At 43.8% G+C, this 13,203-nt stretch overlaps 1 protein-coding gene and 1 pseudogene across 1 annotated transcript in view; one reads left to right on the forward strand and one right to left on the reverse strand.

Moving 5' to 3' along the window:
• LOC102487630 (DNA repair and recombination protein RAD54B-like) overlaps positions 1-8,098 on the reverse strand; it is a 67,890-nt gene extending 59,792 nt beyond the window's left edge. Inside the window, exon 1 of the mRNA XM_006161289.2 lies at positions 8,025-8,098. The gene's annotated coding sequence lies outside the window, so the exon portion shown is untranslated. The remainder of the gene's footprint in view (positions 1-8,024) is intronic.
• Positions 2,307-2,768, forward strand: LOC102487212 (40S ribosomal protein S18 pseudogene; annotated as a pseudogene).
• Positions 8,099-13,203: the final 5,105 nt, after the last annotated feature.

Below are 13,203 nucleotides of genomic sequence, written 5' to 3' on the forward strand. Positions count from 1 at the left end.
GCAAGGTATGCAAGATGTAAGAATTGGAAAATTACTTGCTGAGAACATGTATGTTGATGTGCTTGATTGAACCAATGCACAGTGTATTTTGGATGGAAAATTCATTGGTGTGTTGTGATGGTATATAGTGAATTAAGGTAGAAAATAAAAATTAAAAAAAAAAAAATCTCGTCGAGTGTTTTGTGTGCCCACTTGGTTTAATAAAACAGGTAGTACTTATGTGTTATATGTTACTTTTTCTGTTTTTAGTTTCAGTACAAACAAAAGATCTTTGACCTCAATGTATCTCTTGGATGTTTACAGAGGGACCCTGAAACATCCAAAAGAGAGATGTTAAATAATCAGACTTCTTATTTATATGCTAAATAAAAACAAAAAACATTGTCAAATTAAATCATTCTCATTTTAACCACCATACCACTGGCAAGCCCAAATAATCAGTAACTCAGTCATTTTTGGTTTTTTTCCTGAGTTTTTTTTAATTTATTCCAAATTTTTACAATGAAAATGTTACCTTTGTAATAAAGAAAGTGCCATTAGATTTTGGTTTTTTTTTTTTAGGTTTTTGCCATAGAGTGCATTGGCTCACCAGAGAGACAGTGAGAGGAAAAGTAAGCAAACACCCGCCAGGAGTATGGCAATGCCACAATGCCTTTTCCTCCATTCTCCTGGGATTTTGGTCACACATGCATATATGGCCCAACATGATTTTCAAGCTGCCACATCCATGGTCAGCCAAGTGAAAGTCCCACTTTAACCACCATGCCACCTGCTGGCCTGCCATCAGATTTTTTTTTTAGTTACCATATTTCATCAAATCTAAAATGCTTGAGCAGGCAGGTGATGCGGTGGTTAAGGGTGCTGGACTCCCACATGGCTGACTGTGGTTTGAGTCCCAGTCCTGGTGGCTTCCTTTCTCACTTTCCCTCTCTCTCGCTCTGTCCCTCCCTGGTCAAATTAAAATAAGTGAATAAATAAGTAAAGTTAAATAAAATAATTCTTTCTAAAAAAATCTAAAATGCTGTGGGGACCAACAGGTGGCATGGTGGTTAAGGCACTGGACACTCCCACAAAGCCAACCCTAGTTCAAGTCCTGGACCTGGTAGCTTGCTTTCTCACTTTCCTCTCTCTGTGTCTCATTCTGGTCAAATTATAAAATAAAAAAAAAAAAAAAAAAAGAATAAATAAAATAAATAATTCTTTTAAAAAAATTTAAAGGGAACAACAGCTGGTGTGGTGGTTAAAATGCTGGACAGTGTGCATGTATTTCTCTCTCTGGTCAAATTAAAAAATAAATTAAAAAAAAAAAGAAAATACACTTAAAAAAAAAATCTAAAATGCTGTCAAATGTAAGGTATACCATTTATATTATGTATCCCAGAAAAAAGTTCGGTCAGTTAAGCTGTGCTATGCCATCACTGCTGGTTAGACAGTTCTCAATTACAGCATGTTAAAATGATGAAATACATAACATATTTGATAATAAGCTTTTACATAGTTTTGAAGATTATAGTTGTCACTCTCTACTGTTTCTTATTCATGGACAAAATAGATCTCTTTTAGCAAAATCTTAGAGCAAATTATGAAGGAGGGGTTTGTGACCACTTTAAAGCAGTATGTATTATTACCACAGATCAATACAGATTTTGTCTAACCAAGTCATGCCAAAATAACTTCAGCAGACTCATTTCCTTTTTATAGTAGATAAGCAGAGTATAAAGGGTCTCCAAAAAGCTTATAAAAGGGCCAGCCCTATGAGATCCCATATGGCCAACCGTAGCTCAAGTTCCAGCCTTAGAGGCCTGAACAACATGCTAAACAGGTGTGTATGCATCCTCAGAAATCTGACAGGATGTAGAAATGGAGAAGGGACTTGGTATGACCATGCCTCACTGATGGCTACTTTCTTTTTTTTTAGTATTTGTTTTTTCTGTAGTTTGCTAAAGGGCTTGTATGCTCACTGGAAAGAGAGAGAGAGAGAAACAAAGAAATCACTTCCCAAAGGATGACCACGTCGCAATCCTTTCTCCTTCGTTTTTCATTTTCCTGAGGATTTTGGACACATAAGCACGCCTGGCATGTTTTTTCAGCCACTAGGTCTGGGACTTGAACTGCAAAGTCTGTCATATGGAATTCAGTGCTTTAACCATACCACTACCTGCTGGCCCAAAGGGTGCTTTCTCCCTCTCCTCTCCCTGCTAATCCCCTCCCTAGCGAGCACACATGCTGCCAACAAAGGAAAAAAAGTTGGATGAAAAATGGCTTCTTCCACAGGAGGCCTACATGCTGCCGCTTGTGCCACCACCATGTCTCTAGGGATCCCTGAGAAGTTCCAACACATTTTGTGAGTACTCAATACCAATATCTATGGGCGGCGGAAAATAGCCTTTGCCATCACTGCCATTAAGGGTATGGGGCGAAGATATGCTCATGTGGTGTTGAGGAAAGCAGACACTGACCTCACCAAGAGGGCAGGAGACCTCAGTGAGGATGAGGTGGAACATGTGATCACTATTATGCAGAATCCACGCCAGTACAAGATCCCAGACTGGTTCTTGAACAGGCAGAAAGATGTAGTAAAGGATGGAAAGTACAGCCAGGTTCTGGCCAACGGTCTAGACAACAAGCTGCGTGAAGACCTGGAGCGACTGAAGAAGATACGGGCCCATAGAGGGCTGCACCACTTCTGGGGCCTTCGGGTCCGAGGTCAACACACTAAGACAACTGGCCGTCGTGGCCGTACTGTGTGTGTGTCCAAGAAGAAATAAGTCTGTAGGCCTTGTCTGTTAATAAATAGTTTATAAACCTATGAAAAAAAAATGCATAGTACTGAATTATTGGAAAAGTCATAATGTATTTTTGTATGGCATGGTTGTTAAGGCAGCGGGTGGGGGTGCGGGGGTCCCACACAGGCAACTGCAGGATTCAAGTCTCAGACTCTGGTGGCTTGAATAAAACAAGTGTGCATGCCCAAAATCCATAGAAGAGAATAGAGAGGGGATTGCAGCATGCCCACCCCACACCAGAGGGATGATTTCTCATTTTCTTTCTCCCCCTCTCTGCAGCAAGCACACACTCCCTAAAGCGAAAGATAAAAAATAAAAAACAAATGCTAGAAAATAAACAGTATAAAGCTATGTAAGAATTTCAAAAAAATTTAAACCAAAATAAATTCATACTCTAATTCTATTTTTCGATGAACTTTTTGAAGTCACCTCATATTACACGTCTGTGGATCTGTAACTGACACTTTAAAACTGGCAAAAGCTAACGCCAACAAGATAAGAGGTAAATATACCCTGCATTTGGATCCATTTTTCTTTTCTTTTTTCTTTTTTTTTTTTTTCATTTGCTATAGAGCATGCACTTTCTGGAGAAAGCGACAAAGCAACCCCCAGGAAGATAGCCACATCTTCCATCCTCCTCTCAGGACTCTGGGCACACTCACACATGCACCTGGCGTGCCTTTCTAGCCACCAAGTTCAGACTTGAACCTCACAGTCAGCCATGGGGATTCAGATGCCCAACCACTGGCTGGCCCTGGATCACGTTTTTAATAGTCAAATAAAATAGAACAATAGGAAGTTCAGATAAAACGCTGAAGTCTACTTACACTAATAAATTCTCAATAATACTAATTAAAATAACATGTTCACAGAACCAGCAGGTGGCACAGTGGTTAAGGCATTGGACTCCCACATGGCTGATCACGGTTTAAGTCCCAGACCTAGAGGCTTGAAACACTCCAGGCATGTGTGTATGCGTACCTAAAATCTCAAGAAGAAAATGGACGAAAAGGGATTGCAGCGTGGCCATCCTCTCTGGGGGGTGATTTCTCACTCTCTCTCTGTCTCTCTCCAGCAAGTACACACGTCCTACAGCAAAAATCTCTCTTGAAAACAACAAAAAAAAAATGAGGGACCAGCAGTTGGCGTAATAGCTACGTCACTGGTCTCCCATGCAGTTGACCACAGTTCGAGTCCTGGACCCAAGGGCTTAAACTCACACAGGGCGTGTGGGGGTGTACCCCAGATCCTGAGAGAACGGATTGAGGCGAACGGATTGCCCCTGGGGGGGTGATTTTTTATTTTCTGTCTCTCTGCCTTTCAGGCAAGCTCACAGGCCCTATAGCAAAAACCTCTCCCCCCCCCCAAAAAAATAATAATGTTCACATCTTGAAATGTAGTATGTCTTATTCTCTACATTAATCAGACTTCTCTGTAATGCTGTGAAATTTTTGAAAGATATTTTGTTGAAAGGAATACTACAAAAATACAACAGCTCTAAGTATCAACAGTAGAAATGAAGGAAACCCATATACAGTTCAAATTCTGTTACTTAAGGGATACTTAACTTTGGGCAAGCTCTTTAAACCTTCTAAAAAACCGGGAACCAGCAGTTAGCGTAATGGCTATGCTGCTGGACTCCCACGTAGTCGACCGCGGTTCGCGTCCTGGACCCGGTGGCTTAGAACTCACGCCGGGCGCGTGTGCATGCGTGCCCAAGATCCTGAGAGGAGAATGGAGGAGAAGGGATTGCAGCGTGACCATCCTCCCCTGGGGGGTGATTTCTCACTTTCTGTCTCTATGTCTCTCTCTGTCTGTCTGGCGAGCACACGCGCCCTATAGCAAAAACCTCTCCAAAAAAAAAAAGCAATTTCTCCATTTGTAACATAAATAATGGACTAGAAGATAAAATTTCTTTCAGCATTAAATTCCAAGAATCACTACCCTAAACTCTTCTACTCTCATGCCTGACTTAATATTTCACCCCTACTATTTATTCTAAATGAATTTGAGGATGCAGGCTTATGAGAAGCAGTGCAGCAGTGGTTAAGAAAACAGACTCTGGCACCTTGGCTAGACTCCTAACCCTACTACTTAAACAGGACCCTGAATTTCCATCAAGCCATCTAATTTGCCGATATATTTCAAAGTAAACTGCAAAAGGTCAGCTTTGCAGTGTAGTGAAACGCCATACACAAAAAGCCAGATGCCACAGAACAACCAGTTTGAATTTTGGCCTGTTTTGAAAAACACACTGGGCACATATGTGAGTGCCTAGAACCTTTTTTTGTTTAAGAGATTTCTGCTATAGTGTACATGTGCTCGCCAGAGACAGAGACAGAAAGCGAGGAATCACCCCAAGGGAGGATGGCCCTGCCACAATCCCTTCTCCTCCATTCTCCTCTCAGGATCTTGGGCATGCACACACACACACCCAGCATGAGTTTCAGTCGCAGGGTCTGGGGAAACGCAGTCATCTACACGGGAGTCCAGTGACATAACCATTACGCCATCTGCTGGTCCCAGTGCCTACAATCTTTTTTTTTTTTTTTTTTGAGGTTTTTGCTGTAGGGTGCATGGGCTCGACAGAAAGCGAGAAATCACCATTTGGGGGGATGGCCACGCCACAATCCATTCTCCTATCGGGATATTGGGCACACACACACATGCGCCCAAAGTAAGTTTAAACCAACAGGTCCAGAACTTGAAACACTGTCGACTACATGGGAGTCCAGCAACATAGCCATTACACCAACTGCTGGCCCCAATCTTAACAAAATGGAGGAAAAAGGATTATGGCACCACCATGCCCTACCGGAGTGGTTTCTCTTTCTCTCTCACTAGTGAGCACTCACACCACTGACAATTAAAAAAAATAAATACATAACAAAGTAAACTGCAGAAATCAGTAAATTTTCCCAAAAATACTTCAGAGTTCTTATTAATTTGCATTTATCTTTTTTTAGAATTATTTAATTTTATTTATTTATTTACTTAAGTTGCTATAGGGTACATGTGCTCAACAGAGAGAGAGAAAAAGAAAAATCAAGTCACCAGGTACAGGACTTGAAGCCCAGTCAGCCATGCGGAAGTCCAGTATCTTATCTACCATGTCATGTGCTGGACCCCTTACTGCCGTTTTTTGTGATTTTTTTTTTAAGTATTTTATTTAACTTTCTTTTTCTTTCTCTCTCTCTCTCTTTCTCTCTCTCTCTTCCTCTATCTATCTATGTCTATCTATCTATCACCTATCTATCTATCTGTCTATTTCACCAGATAGGGACAGAGTGAGAGAAAGAGAGAGAGGGACAGAGTGACAAAACAAATCACCAGGTCTGGGACTCAAAGCCTGGTTGGCCATGTAGGAGTCCAGTGCCCTTAACCACCACGCTACCTGCCAGCCCCAACCCCTTACTACTTTTTAAATTAGTGTTATTTGGACTGTTATCTCAGGCCCTAGAAATAAAGCCATTTGACACACACTGCTGTGATGCTGTGACTTCGATGACTTATGTAACATGGTAGGCCTCCCTACTAAAATGACAAGACCAGGCTGACAACACATTCTGTAGCCCTAGATACCTGGCAACAGTGTAGTAATTAAGAACAGTTTTGAGGGGACCAACAGTTGGCATAATGGCTTTATCACTGGACTCCCATATAGTCGATCACAGATTCGAGTCCCGGACTCAGTGGCTTAAACTCATGCCAGGCGCATGTGCATGCATGCCCAAGATCCCAAGAGAATAGAGAAGGGACTGTGGCATGGCCATGCCCCCAGGCGGGTGATTTCTCGCTGTCTCTGTCTTTCTGGGAGGTGCATGCATGCTGTAGCAAAAACCTCTTAAAAAAAAAAAAAAAAAAGAATAGTCTTGGGGCCAACAGGTGGTGTGGTGATTAATGGCACTGGATTCCCATACAGCTGACCATGGTTCGAGTCCCAGACCCAGTGGCTTGCTTTCTCGCTTTCCCTTTCTCTGTCTCTCTCTCTCTCTCTCTCTCTCTCTGGTCAAATTTAAATATAATAGTTATAACAAATAGAATTAAATAAATCCTTAAAAAAAAAAGGCTTGTTGGGACCAGTAGGTGGCATGGTGGTTAATGCACTGGACCCCCATGTGGCTGACCGTAGTTCAAGTCCCAGACCTGGTGGCTTGCTTTCCCACTTTTCCTTTCTCTCTCTCTCTCTGTCTCTCTCTGGTCAAACTACAAAAAATAATAATAATCAATAAAACAAGTAACTGTTTTTTAAAAACCAGTCTTAAAAATAAATGCCTGAATGTAAATCTGTACAAACATTTTCTTGCGTGTAATCTTGCAGTTTACTTCTTTTTGTCTCAGTTTCCTCAGCTTTAAAAGAGGGCATAATCACTAACATACAGGACTACTGAGAGGATTAAATACCTTGCACATTTAGAACAAAGCTTGATGTACTCAGTATTACCTGTACTTTTACTATCTACAATTATTGGGTGTTTAATATATAAGGTTCTACGAAAATAGATGATGAAAGTCCCTTGAGAGGAAAAGAGAAGGATGTAGCCTGGCATACAGGATCATGACCATAATATATAAGATTGTTTGTGCTTTGAAGAGGAGAGGGTGTGTGCAACCACCAAACTTCTAGGAATGCAACAACTTAAATAAAACTTCACCAAAAACAAGCAACAGACCTTCCTGCTGTTTCCGCTTTTCGACTTTCAACGTTAGGCAAATAATTATTTCAACTGAGGCCTGAAGTTGCTCCTATGACTTAGGAAAACAAACACAAACACACACAAGCAGAAACCTACCTACAAAATTTTCTCTGAAATAACTAATTAAAGAGTTTAATGGGAGGGGGATCTGATCAGTGACGAAGTTAAAAATCCCTCACAGAAGACTCTAGCTGTTACGCAGCATTTGCACCAGGGAAGCTGTTTCCCAGCGGAGGAGCTCAGATCCGCCTTGCGGGAAAGAGAAGCAAACGCTACAGCAGTCAGCGCACCAATCCGCGCCAATGCAGAACCGCTTTTTGGGGGCGTCCCACATTAACGCGCACGCCCACCACGCCCACCTCCCGCCCTCCACTCCAGGCCCAGCAGAACCAACAGCCCCTGACCGCCGTCGCACTTCGGGTGGTGGCTCCGGGGTCGGCGGCAGCGCCCTTCTCCCTGGAAGGCCGTCACCCATCTCCCTACCCCGCCACGAACCCACAAGTCATCACAGCCTCCCGAGCCTGCCCCTCCAGAGACGCACCAGCGAGGATCTGAGAAGCCCGGCACCCAACGAAGAACAGCGGGTCAACACCCACACCACCAGAGCCGCTCAAGGCTCCCGCCTCAGCGCAGCCAATCACAGACGAGCTCACCGCGCATGCGCGTTACCTCCGCTACGGCGCCTCGCCCGGCCCATTCCGCTTGGATGACCTTTTTTGCATCACTGTAAATGTAGTCCTTCCTTCAAAAACGTTCGAGTTCAGTTCCGGTTTTCTGTTCGAACAACGACAAAAACGTATTGGTTTGGTATGTACAATCGGACCCAGATGTAGAATGCTGAGAATACAAACCTCACAGTCCACATGGGCAAGTAATAAATAAGTTGTAATTCGGTGTGTAACTGTGATAACAAAAATGTGAGTGTGCGACGCACAGGTACCAATCCTTTGTTAGGTATTCATAATTCAGGAAAAATTGACTTGGTGCCTGCCATCTGCGAGATATTTTCTAAATCCCGTTGCAGTGACGAGGCAGGGTTGGTGTATGGTAAAAGAATTTACCAGAGATAAAAATCTAAGTAGAGGGGCCAGCAGTTAGCGTGGTGGGCTATGTCGCTGAACCCCAGCAGTTAGCGTGATGGCTATGTCGCTGAACCCCCATGTAGCCGGCCGCGGTTCGAGTCCTGGACCCGGTCGCTGGAATTCACGACGGGCCTGTGTGCGTGCGTGCCCAAGATCCTGAGAGAGGATGGAGAAGAAGGGATTGTGGTGTGGCCATCCCCCCTGGGGGAGTGATTTCTCCCTTTCTGTCTCTCTGTCTCTCACTGTCTTTCTGGTGAGTGCACACACCCTATAGCAAGAAAACCTCTCAAAAAAGAAAAAAAAAAATGTAAGTAGAAGTTAGGTTTACTAGATCTTTTTGGAGAATGTTGAGAAGGAGACCTAAGCAGGTTCTTGCCTCGTGGCAGGGAGGTCCTTGTTTTTCTTATTTATGTTTTTGCCAGGAGGAGCTTGAGAGAGAGAGAGACAGAGAGAGATCACACACACACATACACACACCAGGGAGAAATTGACCGCCCTGCAATCCCTACTCCTCCATTCTTCTCTAGGGATTTTGGGCAGGTACGTACCCACGTCCAGCTGGATTTTCGAGCCACTGGATCTGGAATGCAAACGGGGTATATGCCATGTGAGAATCCAACGCCTTAATCACCAGGACAATCTACTGGCCATGGCAGAGAGGTCTTTTACAGTTTCAATCACAACAGAAAGGGTAAGGATAAACTTTGCAAAGGTCTGGATGGGGAGCTGGTCTTTCTCAGCAAAGTAAAGCATACAACAGCTGCAGGGATTGGCGGAAGTGGTACCAGAGGGGGGTCAGAACTTCTGTTTCCCCTTTGTAAAACCTTACTGGGAGAAGAGAAGGGGCAGGCTTTTTCTTGGGTCCTTTTATTAATTTGAGCAGGTTTAGTTATTTCCTTAAGTAAGGCTCATCTTGGACTCTCTTATTAACCCTCTCTTGCATATATTCTTATGAACTCTCCACATTTGTATTGGGTTTTGGAAATATAAAAATTAATAAACAACTGGGTTGGCGAGTGACAGACAGTGTTTTAAAGCAGGTGGATGCGACATGGCCATAGCACTGTTTGGGTCCTGGACCTGGTGGATTGAGAAACATGACTGACCACGTATACATGCATATACATGTATGCCCAAAATCCAGAGAAGAGAATGAAGGAGAAGGTATTGTGGTGTGGCCATCGACCTGAGGGATTACTTTCTCACTTTGCCACTCTCCCTCGCTTTCTGTCTCTCTCCGGCCAGCTTACCCATGTTATAACAAAAACTAAAAAAAAAATAATAATCATAATAAGTGATCACTGGACTCTCAGAAAAGAGGCACTTCAAGACTTAGAAAAGCAATTCAAAGATTTTAAGCAAGGAAGTGATACCATTCAGTGCGTATTTAATGAGCACCTCCCCAGTGCTAAGCAATGAAAGTCTGGAGCCCCTGAGAAATGTGGAATTGGGAAGATAAGTCTGAGAGAGTGTGGATAAAGGTCATTCGTTGAGTTTTATGCAACTGTTCAAAATAATTAAAAGCTAAAAAATACCAAGGATTTAATGAAAATGTAAAAACCATGGGAAGTTTATTGTGCTACTGGTAGAGGTATAAAGAGATAATCACTTATAAGAGTAATTTTGGGGACCAGCAGATGGCGTAATGGTTAAGTTGCTGGACTCACATTTAGTCAACCGTGGTTTGAGTCCCAGACCCAGTGGTTTAAAACTCATGCCAGGCGCATGTGCATGCATGCCCAAAATCCCGAGAGAATAGAGGGATTGCAGTGTGGTCATACCTCCTGGGAGGTGATTTCTCCCTTTCTGTCTGTCTCTTTGGCAAGCACACGCATACTATTCAAAATCTCTCTCTTAAAAAAAAAAAAAAAAAAAAAGAATTTAGGGCCAGCCAGTGGCAATGGTTGTTAAGGTAGCTGATCCCACATGGCCGACTGCACAGTTCTATTCCCAGAGGTAGCAACTGAGAAACAAACCAGGTACATGTGTGAGCATCCCAAAACCTCAAAAAGAAGAAAAATGGGGAAGGGATTGTAGCATGACTATTCTCTATGGGAGGTGTTTTCTCACTTTCTCTCTGGTGAGTGCATGCATCGTCTGGCAGGAAAAAAAAATTAACAGTATCTAATAAAAGGGAAAATGAGCTTAAGGAGTTTTACCCTGAGGACTTTTTCCAGTTTTGAAGATGTACTTCACAGTTTGAGTTGTGCTTTTACAGTTCCCAAGGCCAGAGTTACAAAAAAAATAGAATCTGAGGCCTACCAAGTTTGAGCAACCTAGTAAACCACACCACCACTTTATGTGTTGGGACACAGAAGGAAATAAGACTAAGAAATACACCAGTCCTCATAGTGTCTGCAGCCTACATTGTCATCTGGAAAGTCCAGAAAATCTAAAACAGATTTGGCTAAAAGTATCCTGCAGCTGTTGGGAGTCCAGCTGAGTCTCAGTCCAATGCCAAACAGTGTTCATAATCCTCCAGAGGAGGAAAAGTGGGTGAGATACTGTGGTGATCCTAAACCAAAGCCAGCTGCAACCCAGCAAGGCGGATGGGCCTTGTGTCTGGCCCCTAGACTTTGAGCTTTTGACTTGATGCTAGAATAAGTTGGGATTGGAGGCCACTGGGATGGAATGTGTTTTAGTCAGTTTTTCTGTTATTACTGAGTTATCACAGACTGGCTAATTTATAAAGGATAAGGTTTAAGACAGCCACAGCAGCATAGCAGTAATATAACACTCCACAACACCGAGGCCACATAGGAAGGTCTCAGATTTGCATCCTGACACCTCCCTGTGCATCCTGGGCCCGTGTGTACCTATGATCCTAGCTTGCTGGGGCAGGGGGAGTATGGTTGTGATATGAAGGCCCCATAAGGAGTGCTTGTCTTTTCTTTTGTTGTCTCCCATTCTCATGGAAGAAATAAATATTTGAAAATAGAGGTCTATTCAGTTCATGGTTCAGAAGGTCCACATCTGAGAGGCCACATCTGGTTAGGACCTTCTTATTAAGGGTACTCCACAGAATGCTGAGGTGGTGAAGGACATCTTTTTTTTTTTTTTTTGGAGAGGTGTTTTGTTTTTTGTTCTTTTGTTTTTTTTCCTGTAGGGCGCATGCGCTCACCAGACAGACAGAGAGACAGAAAGCGAGAAATCACCTCCTGGGGGCGATGGCCATGCCGCAATCCCTTCTCCTCCATTCTCCTCTCAGGATCTTGGGCACGCACGCACACGCGCCCAGCGTGAGTTTAAGCCACCAGGTCCAGGACATGAACCATGGTCAACTACGTGGAAGTCCAGCGACATAGCCATTACGCTAATGACTGGTCCCAAGTGGTGAAGGACATCTTGACAAGAGTGTGTGTAAGCTCTAATATGTCTCCTTCTTTTAAAGCCACCAGTATTCAGTCACGGAACCCCCACCACCACCACCTTATTGACTAATCCTAATCACCTCCCAAAGGCCCCACTGCTTAATACCATAGTCAAAGTAAGTTTTTATACCATTATGATAGCAACCAAATTTCAATATATGCATTTTTTTTTTTTAGAGGTTTTCACTATAGGGCGGGTGCGCTCGCCAGACAGAGAGAGACATAGAGATAGAAGGCGAGAAATCACCCCCCAGGGGGGATGGTCACGCCACAGTCCCTTCTCCTCCATTCTCCTCTCGGGATCTTGGGCCCACACACACACGCCCCCGGCGTGAGTTTTAAGCCACCGGGTCCAGGATGTGAACCGTGGTCAACTACGTGGGAATCCAGCGACATAGCTGTTACGCTAACTGCTGGTCCCAACATACGCATTTCTGAAGGACACAAACCATAGCTGAGTGAATGTGTTTTTGTATGTGAGAAAGAAATAAATTTAGGGGGCTAAGAACAGGAGAAGGGATTGTAGTGTGGCCATCCACCTGGGGGGTGATTTCTCACTTTCTGTCATTCTGGAGAGTGCGCGTGCCCTACAGCAAAAAAAAACTCTCTTCAAAAAAAAAAAAGTGGGGGACCAGCAGTTAGCGTAATGGCTATGTTGCTGGACTCCCATGTAGTCGACCGTGGTTCGTGTCCTGGACCCGGTGGCTTAAAACTCACGCCGGGCATGTGTGCCTGTGTGCCCAAGATCCTGAGAGGAGAATGGAGGAGAAGGGACTGTGGCGTGACCATCCCCCCTGGGGGGTGATTTCTCGCCTTCTATCTCTATGTCTCTCTCTGTCTGGCGAGCGCACATGCCCTATAGCGAAAACCTCTTAAAAAAAAAAAAAAGTGTCTATGTGTTGAAAACTTAATCCATCTGGGGAACCAGCAGTTAGCGTAATGGCTGTCACTGGACTCCCACATAGTCGACCGCGGTTCGCGTCCTAGACCCGGTGGCTTAAAACTCACGCCAGGCGCGTGTGCGTGCGTGCCCAAGATCCCGAGAGGAGAATGGAGGAGAAGGGATTGCGGCGTGACCATACCCCCTGGGGGGTGATTTCTCGCTTTCTGTCTCTATGTCTCTCTCTGTCTGTCTGGCGAGCGCACGCGCCCTATAGTGAAAACCTCTCAAAAAAAAAAAAAACTTAATCCATCTGAATAGAATGAGGACTCTGTTCTCATGACTGAATTTTTTTCTCCCTGGAGTTACGTTTTTCAAGAGTGAGTT

This window comes from Tupaia chinensis, unplaced genomic scaffold (assembly GCF_000334495.1).
Source record: "Tupaia chinensis unplaced genomic scaffold, TupChi_1.0 Scaffold138407_1, whole genome shotgun sequence".
NCBI classification, from domain to species: Eukaryota; Metazoa; Chordata; class Mammalia; order Scandentia; family Tupaiidae; genus Tupaia; species Tupaia belangeri.